The sequence below is a fragment of the Mus pahari genome, chromosome 22 (genome assembly GCF_900095145.1).
Source record: "Mus pahari chromosome 22, PAHARI_EIJ_v1.1, whole genome shotgun sequence".
Lineage (NCBI taxonomy): Eukaryota > Metazoa > Chordata > Mammalia > Rodentia > Muridae > Mus > Mus pahari.
In genome coordinates this window covers 49,092,972-49,100,620 of record NC_034611.1, presented here as the reverse complement: position 1 = coordinate 49,100,620, position 7,649 = coordinate 49,092,972, and the positions used below count along the sequence as shown (strand labels likewise).

General features: G+C 45.3%; 1 protein-coding gene across 1 annotated transcript in view; it reads right to left on the bottom strand.

Annotated features, from left to right (window-relative positions):
• The window catches only part of Melk (maternal embryonic leucine zipper kinase), a 58,662-nt gene extending 56,809 nt beyond the window's left edge, over window positions 1-1,853 (bottom strand). The window contains exon 1 of the mRNA XM_021222026.2: window positions 1,709-1,853. The gene's annotated coding sequence lies outside the window, so the exon portion shown is untranslated. The remainder of the gene's footprint in view (window positions 1-1,708) is intronic.
• Window positions 1,854-7,649: the final 5,796 nt, after the last annotated feature.

The following is a 7,649-nucleotide window of genomic DNA, read 5'->3' as shown; positions in this document are numbered from 1 at the left end:
TTTCTTTCTGACTACCCTCTTCCTTGAAATCACACCATGTCTTTGAGTAACGCCACTGTAAGGCTAGATTATATCTTCAAATCCAGGGAAGATCACTTTTGCTACTATTACAAAAACTAGCTGGGCCGAGGTGACATCTTTACTCCCAGCACTTGGGAGGCAGAGGCAGGTGAATCTTTGACTTCAAGGCCAGCCTGGTCTACAGAGTGAGTTCCAGGACAGCCAGGGCTACACAGAGAAAACCCTGTCTCGAAGCCCCTCCCGCCCCCCAAAAAAGAAAGAAAGACTAGTGATTAGATCATGTTGTGGGTATAAAGCTGGTTCTAAATAATCTTACACATCCTGTTAACCTTCTAGAAATTGGAGTACAGAAAGCAAAAAATATGATGTCTCAGTACCCCTCTGGTTAGTGAAGAAATGAGGCATATTCAATAGAGAAATTTTCTGAAAAAAATAAGAAATTAGCTAAATATTGGGAAATGTGTGGTTAAACTATTAGATACTGTGGTACATGCCTTTATACCAGCACTCAGGAAACAGAGGCAAGTGCATCTCTGTGGGTTCGAGGCCAGCTTGGACTGTACAGTAAGTTTTCATAAAAGGCAAACTGAGGCTATTTTGATACCAGTAACGGTGTTCTTTGAGCAATGCTATCTCATACTACAAAACACATGAACTTGCCTCTCGAGCTCATTGACAGTGACCTGGTCATTTCAAATGAGAGTGCAGAGTGGCTTACAACGGGGCCTTAGAATACAGTTGAGTGGCAGCACCCTTGTGGAGATTCCACAATAGAAGTATTCATTCCCAAAAGGTTTCCACGAAGGTGTTTAACAGGGCTTCTCTGACTCTCTCACACCTCATAAGAAACAGAAACCAAAACACGAACAAAAGTTGGGACTAGAGCCTCTAGCCAACATTTCAGACCCCTCTGAAACCCTCTCTTCCTCCTACTCCACTAACCACAGAAATCTACCTAAGGTGAGACTAGAACACTCACTACCTCACCGAAGTGTGAGCTCCCGCTTCGGGATGAGAAGCAGGGAACTGCTTCTCTCCACACCCTTCTTGGCAGGAGCCACCTCGCTCCTCCATTTACTGCTACAGCCCCTGGGCGCCCTTACAATACGCGTGTCTCTGGCCACTTGCTTTGAAGAGGTGCAAGGCGAAGAAGGATTTGGACTCTAAAAAGAGGGTAATCACACATTTCTCTTCTAACTGGAATAACCCAGAAAACTGAGTTGAAAAGTCTAAGTGCCTCAAAGCCCGTCTCTGAATCGCTTTTGCGGACAGTCAAGAGCACTGGAACAGAACTGGAAATTCCCATTTATGGCAGCCTCCGGGCCGTCAAATGCTGTCATTTGACGTGAGCCGGGAATGGGGAGTGGGCAGCACTCACGCCTGTATCCCCAGCTCTCAGGAAGCTAAGGCAGGAGGATCCAGAATTCAAGGAACACTTTCGCTACAAAGTGAGTTCGAAACCAGTGAGTTCAAGACGCAAAGATACATCTCAGAACGCGAGACAAAAAAAAAAAGAAAGAAAGAAAGAAAGAAAGAAAAAAACCTCCACCATCTACGAACGCCAGGGTCGGAAAAACCTAGACGTTCTCACCCAGAACAGTGCGGATGGGTGGAACCCCAGGGAAGCTCCGTCTCCCGGCCACGCCCCACACGGCCCAGAGTGCGGCCCGAGGACAGGAGAACTGACCTGAAGGGCAGCGGGCCCGGCAGGACCGAACAGGACAGTAGGTGAAGCAGCCGGCCGCAGAGTCCAGCAAAGCCGGAACAAATCGATGGGAATCTCTGCAGGATTCAAGTTCCAGCAGCTTCCGCCCGCCAAAGGAATCAAACCTCGCGGGCCGGAAGAGGCGGGGCCCAAGGGAACCCAGTCCCAGGGAGGTGGGGCGGGGCCGGGAGGAAAACTGGGCGGGGCGGTGGTGGGGCGGGACAATGGTGGGCGGGGCGACAGTGGGCGGGGCGAGATAGGCTCAAACTTCTGATGGGACACTAAATGTGTAGGATGTCAAACGCTCAGGATCCGTGATGGTGAAGACTTTAAGATACTGACTAAAGACTTGAGGCCTTGCCTCCTTCTTTCTTTTTTTTAAGAGTATTTTTATTTTTAAAAAAACCTTTATTCTTCGACAACTTCATGCATGTTTACAATGTATGTTGATCATATTCACTTTATTCTCCCTTCTTGCTTCCCACACCAGCAAAAACCCTCCTCTCTCATCTTCACTTCCCTTTTGTTTTGTTTTGTTTTTTTAAATAGTTTGCCTTTACCAACTGTAGTGTGCCTATCTCCTAGGGGCACTGAAAATTTTTCTAGAAGACACTGACTTAAGTTTTCATATAATTAAGTTTCTTATGTTCTCCTTAATTTTTCATTATATTCATTTATTCGTGTGTGTGTGTGTGTGTGTGTGTGTATTTGGGCACATGTCACTTCACACCTGTGGCACTTAGAGGACAACTTTCAAGAGTTGGTTCTCTCTTGCCACCTAATGGGTCTAACTAATCAAGTCAAGCTGTCAACTTGGTACCAATTGCCATTACCCATTGACCCCTTTTCCCCTGATCTTCTTCCCCTTCTGGTTCATTTGAGGGCTCTCCCTGGCTATGCTAAGCAAGAGCTCTAATCCTGCGACACTTTTCCCCAGCCTTTGCAACTCACAATTCTTACTAAAATCTGTTGCTATGAGTTGATGAGAAAGCTTCAAACTGTTGTAGGTAGGGCCACCACTGGGCAGGTGGTCCTGGGGTGTGTAAGAAAGCAGGCTGAGCAAGCCATGAGGAACAAGCCAGTCAGCTGCACTCCTCCACGGCCTCTACTTTAATTCCACCTTCCTCGTTCCTGTCTTGAGTTCTTTCCTTGCCTTTTCCCAATGATGTATAAGCCAAATAAACCCTTTCCTCCCCAGATTGCTTTGGTCATGATGTTTTACATAGCAATAGAGAGCAAACTAGAATACCCCCTCGATCTTTAGTTTATAATAGTTTTTATATATAGGTCTTGGGTGCTGGATAGAAGATTTTCAAGCAACGGGAAAAAATTAAGGTAATATAAAGGATGGAAATATGAAGAGTGGGGAAAAGAGAAAGAAACTATGTGAATGATAAAGAGACAGTTTGTGGGTTGGAGAGATGGTTCAGCGGTTAAGAGCACTGACTGCTCTTCCAGAGGTCCTGAGTTTAATTCCCAGCAACCACATGGTGGCTCACAAACCATCTGTAATGGGGATAGGACACCCTCTTGAGAGAGAGAGAGAGACAGAGACAGGGACAGAGAGAGAAAGGGAGACAGAGAGAGACAGAGAGAGAGACACAGAGAGAGAGAGAGACAGAGAATGAATATATGTGGGGGGGGGATGGCTTAGGTGCAGGTTTTGAGATGGCAAGAAATACGGGGCTGGAGAGATGGCTCAGCAGTTAAGAGCACCGACTTCTCTTCCAGAGGACCTGAGTTCAATTCCCAGCAACCACATGGCACCTCACAATTGTCTGTAACTCTAGTTCCAGGGGATCTGACATCCTCACACAGACATGCATGCTGACAAAACACCAATGCACATAAAAATGTTGTTAAAGAAGAAAGAAGAAGAAGAAGAAGAAGAAGAAGAAGAAGAAGAAGAAGAAGAAGAAGAAGAAGAAGAAGAAGTCATCAATGGTAGTACAAACTGTTGTCCCAGTGTTCCAGAGGCAGAGGCAGGTGGATGACGTAGAAACTTGAGGGTTCTTCAGGAAGTCAGTTGTACTGGATGGTGTTTCACTGAAGTGGACACAGTGAAAGGCTAAGGCAAACTCGGGAAGGAACGTTGGCTGGCTGAAGAAGACACAGGAGAAAGATGTTCTACTAAAACAAGCACATGAAGGGCACATGATGAACGGGGTTTTTTGGTTGGTTTGTTTGTTTGTTTGTCGCTAATGACACACATGTATTGGTCCACCTTACATGCATAGTTGAACTCCATTTGTTGGGACTCCATAAGGAGAAATGTGCCAAAAACAAAAACAAAAACCTTCTGGTGATGTGCTACAGTTTCTTGCCGTTTCCATGGACTCAGACTGATTGGCAGAGTGATGTCAGCTGAGGCAGACTCACGTGCTGCAGCAAGACCCACGGAGGACTCGTGATGCTCGGAGGGAGTATAAAAAGGACTTGACAGACAGTGATGGAGGCTGAGCCAGGCTTGGTTATAGAGCTAGCTGTGCAACGCTCTCTGGTCTCTCCTCTTCATTGATCTTTGCTTAGCTGAGAGACACAGCCTAGCACTGCTCCTGATGCTCCTGCTGGTCCAAATCCCCGCTGCATGGCTGTTCCTGCTAGGTTGTGCCACCTGCTGCTATCCCGACACTACTGAGCTAAAACTGCCCCTATACCCATGAAGTGTTTGTGAGTGGATTGAGCTGCTGACTCCTGTACACTGAACTGCCAATTTCCAGACAACACAGACAGGAGTTGCTCCAAAGAGCCATTTCTAAACAGGTCCACTTCTCCTGGGTCCTTGCCTTTCCACTATCTCTGGTGGGTGGTGGGCTAAAAGGGAGGTTAAAACATTTAAGGACCATCATTTAAAAATAGAGTTTTGGGGTGGCTGGAGAGATGGCTCAATAGTTAAGAGCACTGTGTGCTCTTCCAAAGGTCCTGAGTTCAATTCCCAGCAACCACATGGTGGCTCACAACCATCTGTAATGAGATCTGATGCCCTCTTCTGGTGTGTCTGAAGGCGGCAACACTGTACTCATTCATAAAATAAGTAAATAAATCTTAAAAAAAAAAAAAAAAAAAAAGAAAAGAAAAGAAAGAAAGAAAGAAAGAAAGAAAGAAAGAAAGAAAGAAAGAAAGAAAGAAAAGAAAGTACATCGAGGTTATGGTGAAAAACTCAATATCTACTTAAAATTCCCAAGATGATTTTGAGTGACTATTTTGAATAGCACCACTCAAAAGAATAATTAGACCAGGTGGTGATGGCACACAGATTTAATTCCATGAGTCTGGAGCCAGAGGTAGGTGTATCTTTGTGAATTCAAGGCTAGCCTACACAGTGAGTTCCAGAACAGCCAAAGCTACATGGAGAAACCCTGTCTCAAAAACAAAACAAAACAAAACAAAACAAAAAAAAAAAAAAAGAGGGCTGAAGAGGTTGCTCAGCAGTTAAGAGCACTGACTGCTCTTCCAGAGGTTCTTAGTTCAAATCCCAGCAACCACATGGTGGCCATCTGTAATGGGATCTGATGCCCTCTTCTGGTGTGTCTGAAAACAGCGACAGACGGTGTACTCATAAAATAAATAAATTAATAAATAAATAAAAAGAAAAGAAAGAAACAATAATGCTACAGCAGAGAAAACAGCCCAGTTCAAGAAGGCAGGAGCCATGAGCCTCTGTGCCCCATAACGAAAACCTGACCCTCTGCGGGCTTATTTCCTTGCTCAGGCAATAAGGAAGCTGAATTCCTACTCTGCTGCTCCCTATTTCAAGAGTGTCATGGAACGTCTCTACCAATAACACCACCATGCGTGGCAGTGATAAAACCCACTACTGTTCTCCAAACAACTAATGCACACATACATGTGCCACCCCTTTACACAAGTGCCTGCCCTCGTTCTCTCAGCAGTCACCAGCGACTACCCTTTGCCAGGCCCTTTTCAAGGCACTGCCAGAGAAAAGAAGAAAAGAGATGTGGCTTCTGCCCAAGGGAGCTCAGAGACGTGTGGAACTCATAAACAAGCAAGTGGTGCTAATAAAGAACCAGCTGGAAGTACTATCATGAGTGTATGCAGCCGGTCGTGCAGGGTAGAGCTCAAAGAGGAACAACTCACTCTGACCAGAATTGAGACATTCTAGCACTGGATCTTGAAAACAAAATGCCGGGGGGGGGGGGGGGGATAGGGGAGAGAGAGACAGAGACAGAGAGACAGAGACAGACAGACACAGACACAGAGACAGACAGACAGACAGACAGACATCATAAGGGGAAATAAGTGTGCAGATGCACAAAGGTGGGGGAAAGCAAGCTGGGTGGACACAGGGAGGGAATGGTAAGAAAGGAAGACCTGTCCAGCAGAACGGGACAGAAGACATATAAGACAGAAATGGCTGGCACACAGGAGACCCCATGTTTGGGTACTAGCCTTCTCCCTGGGGATGCTGGCCAGGAGACAGAGATGAGCAGATATGCATTTCAGAGAAAGCCAGGGCAGCCACTCAGCTGAGAACGTGCCTGGCCTACTAAGGCAGGAGCGGGTTAGCGTGGGTGGGGTGGGGTGGTCTCTAATGTTGGAGTGAAAGCCGTGACTCCCTGTGGCCATGTGTGACTGAGTCATCAGTACAGCAGGGGAGAAGAGCTGCCGTCCACCCACTGAAAGCGCTGTTCATAGCAAGACCCTCTGCCCTCTGAGGTCACCCAGAGTGGCCAGCCTCAGACTATACACTGAATGAAGTTTATAGCCAACAAGCAGAAGACCACACAAAATTAAAACTCAGGTAACAGTCTAGCTTGGGGAAAAAAAAAAAGAGATAGAATGTATACATGAACATACCTGTGGTTTTGTGGGTACAGGTGTGTATGCAAATGTGTGTGCAGGCACTGAGTGTCTTCATCATCTGCTCTCTAATGAGATGGATTTTTTTTTAAATACACTTTTTAAAAAGCTGAGTTTAGGGCCATTGAGATGTCTCAGCAGATGAAGGTGCTTGCTACCAATGATCTGAATTCAACACACACAGAATCCATATGGGGACTGGAGAGATGGCTCAGTGGTTAAGAGCACTGACGGCTCTTCCAGAGGACCCAGGTTCAACTCTCAGCACCCACATGGCAGCTCACAACTGTCTAAAATTCCAAGATCTGAAACCTTCACATAAAGACATACAAGTAGGCAAAACACCAATGCACATAAGATAAAACAATACAAAACCTAGAATCCACATGATAGAAAGAAAGACAGAAATCATTCCCATAAGTTGACACACACTTATGAGGGCACGCACTCGCGCACGCGCGCATGCACACACACACACTTAATAATTGATAAGCAAATTAGAAACATTTACAAGCTGGGTGGTGATGTCATGTGCCTTTAACCCGAGCATTCTGGAGGCAGAGGCAGCTGAAGCTCTGAGTTCGAGGCCAGCTACAAGAGGTCTACAGAGTGAGCTCCAGGAAGGCCAGGACTACACAGAAAAACCTTGTCTCAGAAAACAAAAACAAAACAAAAGGGAGAAACATTTGTTATCTGGGCAGCCTCCAACTCATCCCATAAATATGTGTTAATTGCTTTTAAGGAATTTTTCATTGTTACAATTTTATGGTATTTATATGTTAAATTTTTATTGCATTACTCTGTGTGTGTATGTGTGCTTGTGATAAATAACTGAATGAAATAATAGAATGCTCAGAGCAAAGCTGAGTGCGGTGCTCCTGACTATAATCCTAGCACTCAGGAGGCCAAGGCTGGAGGCCATGCTTGGCTATGTAACACGATCCTATTGCAAAAAGAAAACATTCAGGGATTTGATTTTGAAACTACTTCAGGGATTGGTGAAATTTTCTGATTCTGGACAGTGAACTATGATATATGAATAAATGTCCTAATCTAGAGAAAATGTGCTGAATTTTTTTTTTTTTTGGTTTTTTTTTTTTTT